This window comes from Rhea pennata, chromosome 3 (genome assembly GCF_028389875.1).
Source record: "Rhea pennata isolate bPtePen1 chromosome 3, bPtePen1.pri, whole genome shotgun sequence".
Taxonomy (NCBI): domain Eukaryota; kingdom Metazoa; phylum Chordata; class Aves; order Rheiformes; family Rheidae; genus Rhea; species Rhea pennata.
The window spans coordinates 48,137,588-48,149,821 of record NC_084665.1 but is presented as its reverse complement, the minus strand read 5'-3'; the positions used below and the strand labels follow the sequence as shown (position 1 = coordinate 48,149,821).

Sequence of the window (12,234 nt, the reverse complement as noted above, 5' to 3'; positions counted from 1 at the left end):
ACACTATTGCCTTACTAGAGACTCTTGAGTCCACATTTTAAATGTACACGTGTAATTTGTAAATAAAAAGCAGATCAGCATCATGATTCTTCTCTGCTCAGTGTCTCCATGTCTGCATTAACTGGCTCTGCTCTTCTATCATGCTCATCACCACAGTGTCAGTGACAGCAAACAGAGAGAATCCACATTTTTAAACTAAGGCTTTATCCAAGAGTTTCATGCAGAAATGCACTTATCTACAATTACATTTTGTAATTTTGACATGCTGGCATTGGTGGTTCAGTGGTAGAATTCTTGCCTGCCACGCGGCAGGCCTGGGTTCAATTCCCAGTCTAATGCAGCAGCTTTAGCCCTGGTGACGGAGGATATAGAGAAGGCAGAGTTACTAAATGCCTTCTTTGCTTCAGTCTGCACTGCTAAGGGCAGCCCTCAGGAATCCTGTAGCCTGGAGACAAGGGAGAAACTCTGAAGAAAGGAAGACTTTCCTTTGGTTGAAGAGGATAGGGTTAGAGATATCCACAAATCTGTGGGCCCAGATGGGATGCACCCACGGATACTGAGGGAGCTGGCAGATGTTGTTGCTAGGACACTCTCCATCATCTTTGAGAGGTTGTGGAGAACTGGAGAGGTGCCTGAGGACTGGAAGAAAGCCAATGTCACTCCAGTCTTCAAAAAGGGCAAGAAGGAGGACCCAGGCAACTATAGGCCGGTCAGCCTCACCCCCATCCCTGGAAAGGTGATGGAACAGCTCGTTCTGGATGTCATCTCCAGACATATGGAGGAAAAGAAGGTGATCAGGAGTAGGCAGCATGGATTCACCAAGGAGAAATCCTGCTTAACCAATCTGATAGCCTTCTGTGATAGAACGACTGGTTGGGTAGATGAGGGAAGAACAGTGGACGTTGTGTACCTTGACTTCAGCAAGGAATTTGACACTGTCTCCCATAACATCCTCTCAGATAAGCTCAGGAAGTGTGGGTGAGATGAGTAGAGAGTGAGGTGGATTGAGAACTGGCTGGAAGGCAGAGCTCAGAGGGTCGTCATCAGTGGTGTGGAGTCTAGTTGGAGGCCTGTGGCTAGTGGCGTCCCCCAGGGCTCAGTACTGGGTCCCATCCTGTTCAACTTCTTCATCAGTGACCTGGATGAGGGGACAGAGTGCCTCCTCAGCAAGTTTGGAGATGATACCAAGCTGGGAGGAGTGGCTGATACAGCTGAGGGCTGTGCTGCCATTCAGAGAGACCTGGACAGGCTGGAGAGCTGGGCAGAGAGGAACCTCCTGAGGTTCAACAAGGTCAAGTGCAGAGTCCTGCACCTAGGGAGGAATAACCCCGGGCATTAATACAAGCTGGGTCGGGGCTGACCTTCTGGAGAGCAGCTCTGCAGAGAAGGACCTGGGAGTGCTGGTGGATGACAAGTTGACCATGAGCCAGCAATGTGCCCTTGTGGCCAGGAAGACCAATGGTCTCCTGGGGTGCATTGGGAAGAGTGTTGCCAGCAGGTGGAGGGAGGTGATCCTGCCTCTCTACTCAGCCCTGGAGAGGCCTCATCTCGAGTCCTGTGTCCAGTTCTGGGCTCCCCAGGACAAGAGAGACATGGAGCTACTGGAGAGAGTCCAGCGTAGGGCTACAAAGATGATCAGAGGGCTGGAGCACCTGCCCTCTGAGGAATGGCTTGGAGAGCTGGGCCTCTTCAGCCTGGGGAAGAGAAGACTGAGAGGGGATCTTATCAGTGTGTGTAAGTACCTTATGGGAGGGTGTCAAGAGGATGCAGCTGGACTCTTTCCAGTGGTGCCATGTGACAGGACAAGAGGAAATGGGCACAAACTGCCACCTGAATATGAGGAAGAACTTATTTCCTCTCTTCCCTGTGAGAGTGACAGAGCACTGGCACAGGTTGCCCAGAGAGGTTGTGGAGTCTCCTTCTCTGGAGATATTCAAAGCCTGCCTGGGTGCAACCCTGTCTATCATGGTCTAGGTGACCTTGCTGAGCAGAGAGGTTGGACTAGATGATCTCCAGAGGTCCCTTCCAACCTGAACCATTCTGGGATTCTGTGATAAGCAGTATTGGTATTTTGATATCTGAAAAGTCACGATTGGGACTTTTTAATAGAATTCCCATGGTTTTTCCACAGCAATTGCCCAGATCCATTTTTAAAAGCCCTCTAGAGGCTTGCCCATCCCCTGTGTGGGTTTACTGCAGACGACAAGGACATGGGGAGCTGTGGTGCCTCGCCAGCGCTGGCGGTGTGGCATGTGGCCAGGATGTGGCTGAGCCCACAGCTGGGCATGGTGCCTTGCTCAGATCAGCAGCCACCCTGAGGCCCTGCAGGACTTAGGGGTGAAGTGTGGGGTGTGTTGGCTGGCCAGATCCAGGCTCTGAGCCTTCAGCTGCATTTATCTCAGCCTTTTGTTCTCCTCTTCTCACCTCTTGCTCACACCTGCCCACCTCCTGCGTGGTGGGAATATTTGCACCTCTGCTGGCTCCAGGACACTCCCGGCTGAGGCACAGTGAGGACCCATCACACCCAGGGTGGAGCTGCAAGATTAGACCCCAGCAAGGAGGTGGAACCTGCTTATGACCTTTCTCTAATTATTATTGTCCTTGATGAGTCTTATCTGCACTGCCTCTGATAGGAAAGATTTTTTTCTTCCATCACCAAAACAGTTTAGAAGCACCCCCTCCAAAATAACAACAACAACAACAACAAAAACCCAGCACAATGAAAACTACTAGGAACAAAAAAAGTCCATCCAAGAAATGTGTGCCTCACCCACTGCTCCATTAATTAGCCTTAATGAAGACAATAAATCTGGGAAGCAAAGCAAAAGCCGAGGGAAGTAATTGGGACAGGCTGCTTTCCCAAGGTGCAGGAGTTCTGGGAAAGGGAGGGAACATCACCTTGCAGAAAGCCCTAGACTTCTGCATTCTGCCTCTCCCTGGAGTCCTACTTGGTACTAAATCAGCCTAGATGGGGTAATTATCCCAGCCGTGTTTTGGGCTGTTTTGTACGTTCCTGGCTGCCTCTGGAAGGCAGCAGTACCGGCAGGCAGCGTTCCTGCCAGCACAGCGATGTGAAATCAAGTGAAGCGAACAACCAACCAGCCTTTAGGGAGAAGTCGGCTGATTTTGCCTGTTCATTTTCAATGATAAGTTTCTGAGGACAACAGCAATGTTTTAAAATGCATACTTACAGCCCCTAAAAATCTTTTGGACCTTTTCCTCCTCTTCTGGGGCAAATATTTTGCTGCCTCTTTTACAGTGCTGTTCCTGCTGCCGCAAGCCAGCGCCAGGGAGTGTTTGCCCAGGGTGCCCAGCGCATTTTCCCCGTGTGGCTTCTGTGCTGCTTTGCCAAGTGTCCCTGCTGGGGTCTCAATCCACTCGCGACTGAAGGCGTCTGGGGCCTTGCTTGCCTTATCACACTTGCACAGCTGGCGACCTATTAATCTCCTGCTCCCAATGCCTTCACTTTAGTGGGAAAGCTCTAGTGCATTTTAATGGTTTGTCTTTATCCTTAACAGATTCTGGTGTTCAAAGCTCCTAGATTTCTCTGAAACCCCCTCTCCTTAACTGCTGGGTGGGGGGTGGGGGTCTGCATTATGTTTAATCGTTTCTCCTGCTTTGATACATTCTTTCAAAGATGTGGAGAACGGTAAAGTAGTGAGAGGTGGGTTTTAAGTCAGTATTGCTTTATCCACTAGCAGTGCTTTACCCTTGTTGCACATCTTCAGCCCAAGGACCTCAAGACATCCAGGAAATGTCTTTTCATACACTGATGAACTGAAGCTAAGTTTATGCTGCACAAGTTTTCCTGCACAGCTACATTTCTTGGATGTATGAACTTGGGAGTATGAACTCTGTTTGCTCCCTCCCTCCCCAGCTAGCAGAGGCCATAGTCTGACAAGGTTATCCAGCAAGGAAGTCCTCTGAATTTCATTCTGTTCAGAAAGCTGTTTTAAACTAGGCTGGTAAAAACACAGTTGTGTCAATATAAACCACCTTTTCCCTGGAAGGGTTTGCTCTGAGGAGCTCTGCTGGTACTACTGTCCTGCCAGCTCTCTCTAAATCCAGCTAAATCCTGTGGCAAAAAGAGGTTTGTGAGCAGGAAAGCTGGGACTGGATCGATGATTTCCTGATCCTGGCCCTGTATTCTAGCCAGGTGACACACTAGCTGCTACAAAAATAGTTAGCAAAGCACTCACAGGTAGAGATAGGATGCGTGAAAGGAAAAAGGTAACTTATATTGTGGCTGGCTTCTACATCTAATTATGTACACCTATTATGTCTGAAAATTCTGGTCTGGGAACCTGGAAACTGAAGGTCTTTACTCCTCCCCGGAAAAAGAAGCGAAACACAACAACCTCAGCATCCCAAACCTCTCCCAAAGTAGATTTGCAGTTAGGTAGAGAACAGCATGTTGAGAAATATCTGCTGTCCTCCCAGCTGTGCTAGCCAGGGCTGGGGAGGTAGGCAGAGACTCAACTCTGAGTCTGGGAATTAGTGTGAGATCTGGTCTAGCCACTGGCCTGGGACCCTCCACCTAGAAATGCATGAAAGAGGACAGTGGAGATTTGGATGGAAAAGTTTGCTAACCTGTTTCCTCCAAGCAGACGATCCCCCTGCCTAAGTGAATCACGGCCTTTTCTTTCCTTTCTTTCCTTTGTTTCACCATACAGCAAAGAAACAGAGGTGGCTTCTTCCCCTCAGCTCAGCTGTCCTGGAGCTGGCTGCAGAAGCTGTCCTGTGATGCACCTCTGGGTTGCAAGTAGGGCAGCTATCAAGGAAGCACAGCCTGCAATAAAACCAACATTTGTGCTGGGCCATTCCAAGTCTTAATCCCCACCAACAAGATCCTAGCGACTGCTTTCAGAAAAGATCTTTAAAAATGGGAAAGGAAAAGGATTTTCAGCAGCAGCCATGGGATTCTTCTGTGTGTGACACCAAGAGGAAGCAGCCAGCTGCAGAAAAGATGACACCAGGAGAAATCACCATTTTTTTTGCGGGGGAGGGAGGATTTTAATAGTAACCAGCAAAAAATGCATGGGCCAAATGGAGCCAAATCATCACAGATCCATGAGTTGGGGCTTACCTGACTTGGGAGGGTAGGTACAGAAATCAGAGCACGAGCTTCCCTGAAGAGCAAATAGGTCTTTCTGTCCCCTCACTTCACAGCACTTGGATAGAGGAAGTCCCATGGTTGGAAGCTGCTCTCACACCCGGATCTATCCCAGAGGATGTTGGGGAGGCAGCAAAGATCTCCAGAGCAAATTAATCTCTGTTCCCACTGGCTATTGACCATTGCAGCATGATCTGGACTTATTTTATAAAGCACTGTAAGACATCACTCAGCATTATGAGGTTATTCAGTGTGCTGGTTCTTTATGTGTACAGGAGATCTATGTGTATGGAAAACCCATACAGTTCACTCCCTTATGTTCTCCTTCCCTCTCTCTTCCTGTGGTAAAGTTTGTATTTAGCTTTCAGACCAAAAAAAAAAAAAGAAAAAAAAAAAAAAAAAAAAAAGGGGGGGGGGGAAAAGCATGCTGCTGAGGCCTGTCTCCTTCCACCTTGCTTATTCCTCATTGTCTCCTTCTCTGCCTCATCAAGCTGCCCTTTGGCTGCCTCTTCACATTCCTCCAGCCAGGTTTGATCACATCATCTGTCATGGCTCATTTGCAAACTGGGCCTTATTCTTAAATACAGCCTTGCATCTAAAACACAAGGAAATATCCCTGCATTTACTTTATTAAAAGTGTCAGTAATTTTAGGTCTGGTGTTTCAGGGCTTCCTAGGTCCAAAAGCAAGTTCTGCATCTCCCGTTGCATACCTGGAATCTCCCCCCTGAAATTATCTATTCTCATGCTGCACAATTGACTCCTTAAATCTGTCGTGTTGCCAGCATGCACATGCTGGGGAGAAAACCATGTCTGGCAGGCTGCTCTGCAACATAGCTCCTGTTTGAAACAGCTCTGAGGCCTGAAAAGCCAGCAAGGTGAGGTTTCCATGTGCAGCATGTATGCGGCATGCATAAAGGTGTGTGATAAATTTAATTAGGGAGTAGCTGCACACAGTGACTGCTGGGGTCCATCCCCATTCAGAATGACTCTAATCAGCATAAAGCAGATGTCTAACATAATCCTGCGAGGCAAATAGACAAAGGTCTTTGAACTTGGCTAGTAAGGAAAATGTCTCTGATGTACAGAAAATATCTTTGAGATACAGATGATTTGAGGAAAACTGAAGTTTGGGATAAGAGTGTCCACAGGAGATGATGGATTGCAGTTTAGGCTCAGACGGGACAGCATGAATGCCATGGAGAACTACCTGTGTGATTCACATATAAAAGAGTCTATAAATGCAAGCCTCCTCAGCTCAAGCATGGGTTAACAGTGAAGCATGAAGAGAGGGCTCACAGCAGGGATGAGAGCAGGGCTGGTACAGGAACCAGGAGCATCAGCCAGCGACATTTCACTCCTGGAGTGCTACAAATGTCGGGAAGGCTCTGGAAGAAAAGTTACCCGTTACTGTGTGCAGACAGGGAGGGAGTTACATAGTAGGAAGGGACTTAGGAATGTTTTTCCCAGCTGCTGGAAAGAGCCCCTAGAGCCCAGAAATAGAGTGGGCTAGGGACTCAGTGGCTGTTTTAGGGGTGCTGGGAAGAGATCTTCCACCTGAAGCACTGCTAAGATTGCAGCAGCTTGGGGAAGCTAGTAAGGAGATTCACATTTGGGCTGACCAGCAGAGCAAAGCAAAGAAGGTCCCTGTTGCAGACACCCTGCCTCTCTACAGTGCTAGCCACAAGCCCCAGGTTCCTCGGAGATGTGCATCCAAACTAAGGTGTTGTTTCTCTGCTCAGCTCTCATTCTTACCACTCTTACCTTCCCCATCCATGCTCAGCACATTGCCAAAGCATGTTTTCTTTTCTTTTCTCCTCTGAGTTGTCCAGCTTAGCTCTTGGATTTGCCTCCTGCTTACCAACTGTCCCTATAAACAGGGAGTCCTGGCACAGAAATAGCACAGCATGCTATAAAACTATGCGAGCAGGACCACAAGGAAGTGCAACGCGTCACAGGGTGCCCAGAGCAAAGGGAGGCTCAACATCTTCATTTGGATGCTTGGCAATATTGATATCACCTACTGAAGCGCTTTGCCACCACTGCGAAGATCTTACCCTGTCTGTCCCCAGCAGTGGCCTGGCACCCTGCTGGTGCCACTGCTGCCACCTGCTCTCCGCTGGTTTGACCCACCAGGAAGGGTGCTGAGGCGAGCAGCCAGGAGGAGACCTCCTGCCTCGGTGCAGATGGGACAGCCCCAGGGTGGTGAGGATCTTCAGGACAAGCAGACAGAATGGTGACTATCACACAAACTTTATGATCTTCCAGCTGCTGTGATCCAAAATCAGATGAAGAGGATTTTGAAAGCAAGACAAAGAGTTCACCTCCCATGGTGATACCCCTGCAGAGCCACTGCAGATACGAGATTGAGTTATTTTGTTTTCTGAGTTAACCAGGAATTCATGAGGCTTGAAATCATTATGTTTTGGTCTGGTTTGTTTTCTTTTTAGGTTTATCTCAACAAGCCTTTTTGCCTTTGAATTTTTGATAGTGTCTTCTCAAGCACAACTCCACATGAGGAGTGGGAAGATATTATGGTGTTAGTAACATGTCCATAACTGATCCATTTTCTCAGGTATTGAAAACTTCCCTGAGAGGAGTGTCTTGGGTTTTGAAAATATTCCTTAAAAGTAGTCCTGGCAAATTTATTTTGTTTTGTTTTGTTTTGTTAAGTTACAATTCAAATATATCATGAAACTATAATACTTCTATATAGTACATCTCATACTACTTCTATCTAGTGTTTCTCTGGGGCCTCTCACTCCTTGGCCTGGAAGAACAGTCTCAAAACCCCTTCTTTGGAATCACAGCAGGTCCAGTCCGTCCTTTATACAAGTTCCCTCTTCCTCCCCAGGCTGTTGCCCTTTCTTTGCTCCCTCTTACTTCCCCTTTCCTTTCTCCCCACCTCCCCCAGCCACCGGCCAGCTGAGCAGTGTCACCACGATCCTGCCCTTTGGAAAAAAGGAGAAGTGCCTCACAGATGTTTTTTTTCAGACCAGGGGGCTGCTCTCCTTACAAAGAGCAGGATCCTGGCGACAGCCCCGCAGCGCAGGCTGCGCTCTTCCCTTGAGCAGGCAACAGCGCATCACGTCATGCTCGGAGCGCGCTGCCTCGCTCCCTCGCCTCTCTCCGTGTCAGGCTTTTCAAGTTTCTGTGAGCAAAAAAAGAAAGCTTTCATTCTCCAAGGCCTGCGTCCAGTTCTCTCTCTTTTTTTTTTTTTGTATCACAGGGAAAATGATAACCGAGGAAATAACAATGACCTACTTCACGTCTTGATAAAATAATTTCCTCTCTCTGTCATTTTTCTGAAAGAATAATATTTGACTAACGCAGCACAAAAGACAGAGCAAGAGCTTTTTTGTGAACTAACTGATAGTGGGCGAAATTCAGCCCTGAGATAGACAACTGCTACCCTATTGACCTACGTGCAGTTAAGCCTGCTTATCCCACAGCTCAGTGCTTGGAAAACAACGGGGTTAAAACCTGTAAGATGTGCCTGTGTGATATGGCGGCTGTGGCCAAAAGCTTTGAGGACAGCAATGATCTATCATGCATCTGTAAATAAACGTGCCCTGAGCCCACCTCCAGCAGCGCCGCCGGGGAGCTGCTCTGGCTTGCTACTGTGGTGCACCCGGGCACCCCCTCTGCAAAACAAGCAGTTAGCTCAGCCCCGGCACAAAAGCCTCCTCTGTTTGACAGGGCACATTACAATACAGTGCAACCATGCAGCTCCGGATCCACTGCCCCCGCCCCCAGCAAAGCGCAGGAACAGTGCACACACTTAGAGTTGTCTAACTGAGCCTGTTTAGCTCAACAGACTGTATTTGTCTGCTGAGGAGGTTTAAACATTTACCCCGGGCAGTTTTTGCTTGCGGCATTTGCATGAAGAGCTTTGTTAAGTCAATCATCTTCAACACCCTTCCAATTGATCCCCGCCCAGAGTGTATCGCTCACTCTCCCATTTTCCACCTGCAGGAGTTTTTCCTATGTCTGTGCAACTTTGCTCTCCGTGCCGTCTCCTCACCGCGTTGGTACAGGACACGGATTTGCCATTTGTCATGGCAGATAAGAGGTGACACTGCTCAGACATCCTTGTGCCCTCGGCTGGGTCATATTCCAACCTGGCATTGGAGAGTGCAGTACATCTGCCTGCCTTCAGTTGGCGCATTGTACGTAAAGGACAGAAATCCGTCTGCTGTGTTGACACGCTGCCCGAGATGACTAAAACGGTGGCATTTGCCTTACACTGACTTCCGTCATCAGATCACATGCCACCTCACAGCACTATCAAGGTAGACGATTTATGGGATGCTGTCAAGATTAAAATGCATTTGCTAATAAAACAATCCATACCTTAATCATTAAAGTTTAATCACAGTTCTTTTCTTCTATTTGTTTCCTTTCATAAATGTGGTGTCAGCCTAGTCTGTCCTATTGAATTGTTACTACTTTCTTGTTCACAGAGGTGGAAAGTTCCTCTGTGTTTCCAGTCATGGAAAGCTATAGACTGCTGGGCTTTGGCAAGCAAAGGGAAAGGGCAGCAAGCATCTAGGCACAAGGAACTACCACAAGCCTTACCTCTTTCCCTTGTAAATGCCCTTTTCTTTAACCTTGCCTTGTCTAGCGCAGAGGTGCAGCTGTGTGTACATTCAGAACAGCACAAAATCAAAATGACCAAACAGAGACATTGGATTGCAAATGTGACTCTGACCTCTGCATAGAGCAGTAGAGAGCAAACACATCAGGCATAAAACGGTCAAGTAACCATGCTCCATGCAGGCCTACAAAGTGCTTAATTAAAAAAGAAAAGAAATTAAAAAAGATGTTTTTCCTTGTCTCAGGTAGGTCCTGGCTACATTCCATTTTTCACTGAAAAAAACTGTTTTTTTAATTCAGAACAAAAGACACAAGTCTTTACAGTTCACCCATTTCCTCTTTGCTCAGGTGAAGAAAAGGAAGAATGATCTCTAACATTTTTTGGTACTAGGAAAGCTATTTTGATCAGAGCTACCCATACAGAGCCACTCCTATACCAAGCCATGCAGCTCACGGTCGAAACAGCTTTGGTGCTCAAGTTATCACCACACCACAGGTCTCTGACTCACCTCAACTATTCAGCAGAGCACCTATGTAAAGACTTCTCATCCACTTCAGTGAAACATCTACTGGGCTTAAATAGCCTAATATTGAATTAAGCAAGCCCTGCAACTTTGCAGCCAAGTGGCTGTGGATCACGGATCACCCAGGCGATCAGATTCAGGACTCTGCTACAGAGGGAGCAGCCCCTGGAACACGTACGGCAACAGGCTGCCGCGGTGCTACCTTTTAAACAGCTACAGCTGTTTGCAAAACAAGCCTGCACCTACACACATAACGTATTTCCCTTTCCTGACAAGAGTAAGCCATGTAAGCTTTAGACTGGGACAACTGCATCCATACTCTGGGGAGTAACAGTATTGTTAAAGCAATTCAGCAGTTGTAGGTAGACAAGCTATAATTAAAGTCAATTAAAACAGAATGCTTTTGTTCTAACCTAAGCATCCCCATGAGGACTTGCACCAAAATACCCAAAGGTAAGAATTAAGCCATTTCTGTTATTCTGGTGCATGTCTGAGCGTAGGCTGGCTCCTCCTCCAATCCTCCTGTCTGTGGAGAATGGCAAAGCTCAGCCACCTGAGTGAGCTTCTCTTCTCAGGCTTCATCACCAGTGGATCAATACATGAAAGCAATTGACACAGAATCGCTTCTTGGCCGCAGCCTGTAGGGTTTATAGAGGCAGAAGGACGACAGCTCCCCTGTAAGCCTGACATTTCCAGCTCTTTCCTAGCAGCGGTGGGGCAGGTGGTCCAGCACGATGGGCAGCTGCGGCACATACTCCAGTACAAACCCTGATGCATAATGTGGATTTCTGGTTAAGTAAGGGAAGTGGGGAATATCATACTGGATGATGCTGGGAACTGAACGATGCTGAAAAGCGTAAACTGAAAGCTTGACTCTGTCCTAGAATTACCAGCACTGATTTGGGTAAGTCATTCAGGCTACCCATGCTTTTTGTCTTAAAAACAAGGGTAATAGGATCTGTATTTCACGGCTCTCTGGGAGGTATCGTTCATGTTTGTACAGTGCTCTAAGAGCCCCAGAAGAAACCATGCATACATGTTAATAATTGCCCTAATTTAGGGCAGAGCCAAATCTATTAGCAACATTTTATTTTCTGCTTCAGCCACAAAACTTTCCGAGGTCAGCTCATTTCAACGGTGCTAAAAATGCGTTCTCCTATTTCGCACCACACACGGCCTCGTTTTTCCCTCCCCAGCTCTGCAGGTGGAAATGTATCGAGCACGCGTTGCTTCCCGGGAAATGCGCGTGCAGCAGATCATAGATATAAAATTTAAGAGTGGTCCCGCTGCGGTAAGTCCTGTCGACTTCTTTGCATTTGGCGGGGGGGGGGGAGGCCCGCAGCCTTGCGCAGGTTGGAGGGCAGCGGGTAGCGCAGCACCGCGGCCCACGTCGGTTTTAGGGCGCCTTGAGGTGCGCTAAGGTAACCCCCCTCCCCGCCCGCGCTATCCCGCCGGGCTGATGCCGACAAACCAGCGCGGGGGCGCGGGCAGGTCGGGGCGCCGGCGGGGCGCGCGCGCCCCCGACGGGGCGGCCCACGGGGGCGGCGCGGCGCGGCGCGGCCCCGCGCGGCAGGGCCGGGCGGGCCAATGAGGAGCGAGCGCGGCCGCCCGCCCCGCGGCGGCGGCGCGGCCGTCGGGGCTGCGCGGGGCGCTGTGGCGCCGCCTGCCGGGCCGCGCCGCCGCCGCCGCCGCCGCCGCCGCCGCCGCCGCCGCCGCGCGGCTCCTCCCCGCGCACCATTATGTCACGCGGCGGCGCGGGGCCGGCGGCCGCGACTCGGTAGCGCGGAGCGAGGCGAGCGCAGCGCACCGGGCTCCCGCCGCCGCCTCCCCGCGGGCAGCGGCCAGCGGCGCCGGGGCTGGCTTCGCGGCGGTCGCGCCGCGCCTGCCGCCCCGCACCGGCCCCGCACCGCGCGCCCGCCGCCGCCGCCGCCGTCGCGCCCCGCCGGGAGCCGCCCCGCCGCCCCCCGGCCGGCCGCCCCGCGGGGCTGCCCGGCGCCGGGCGG

At 49.8% G+C, this 12,234-nt stretch overlaps 1 non-coding gene across 1 annotated transcript; it reads left to right on the top strand.

Moving 5' to 3' along the window:
- Window positions 1-268: 268 nt before the first annotated feature.
- TRNAG-GCC (transfer RNA glycine (anticodon GCC)) lies at window positions 269-340 on the top strand. Its single transcript has one exon. It is a non-coding gene; the product is annotated as a tRNA-Gly (tRNA).
- Window positions 341-12,234: the final 11,894 nt, after the last annotated feature.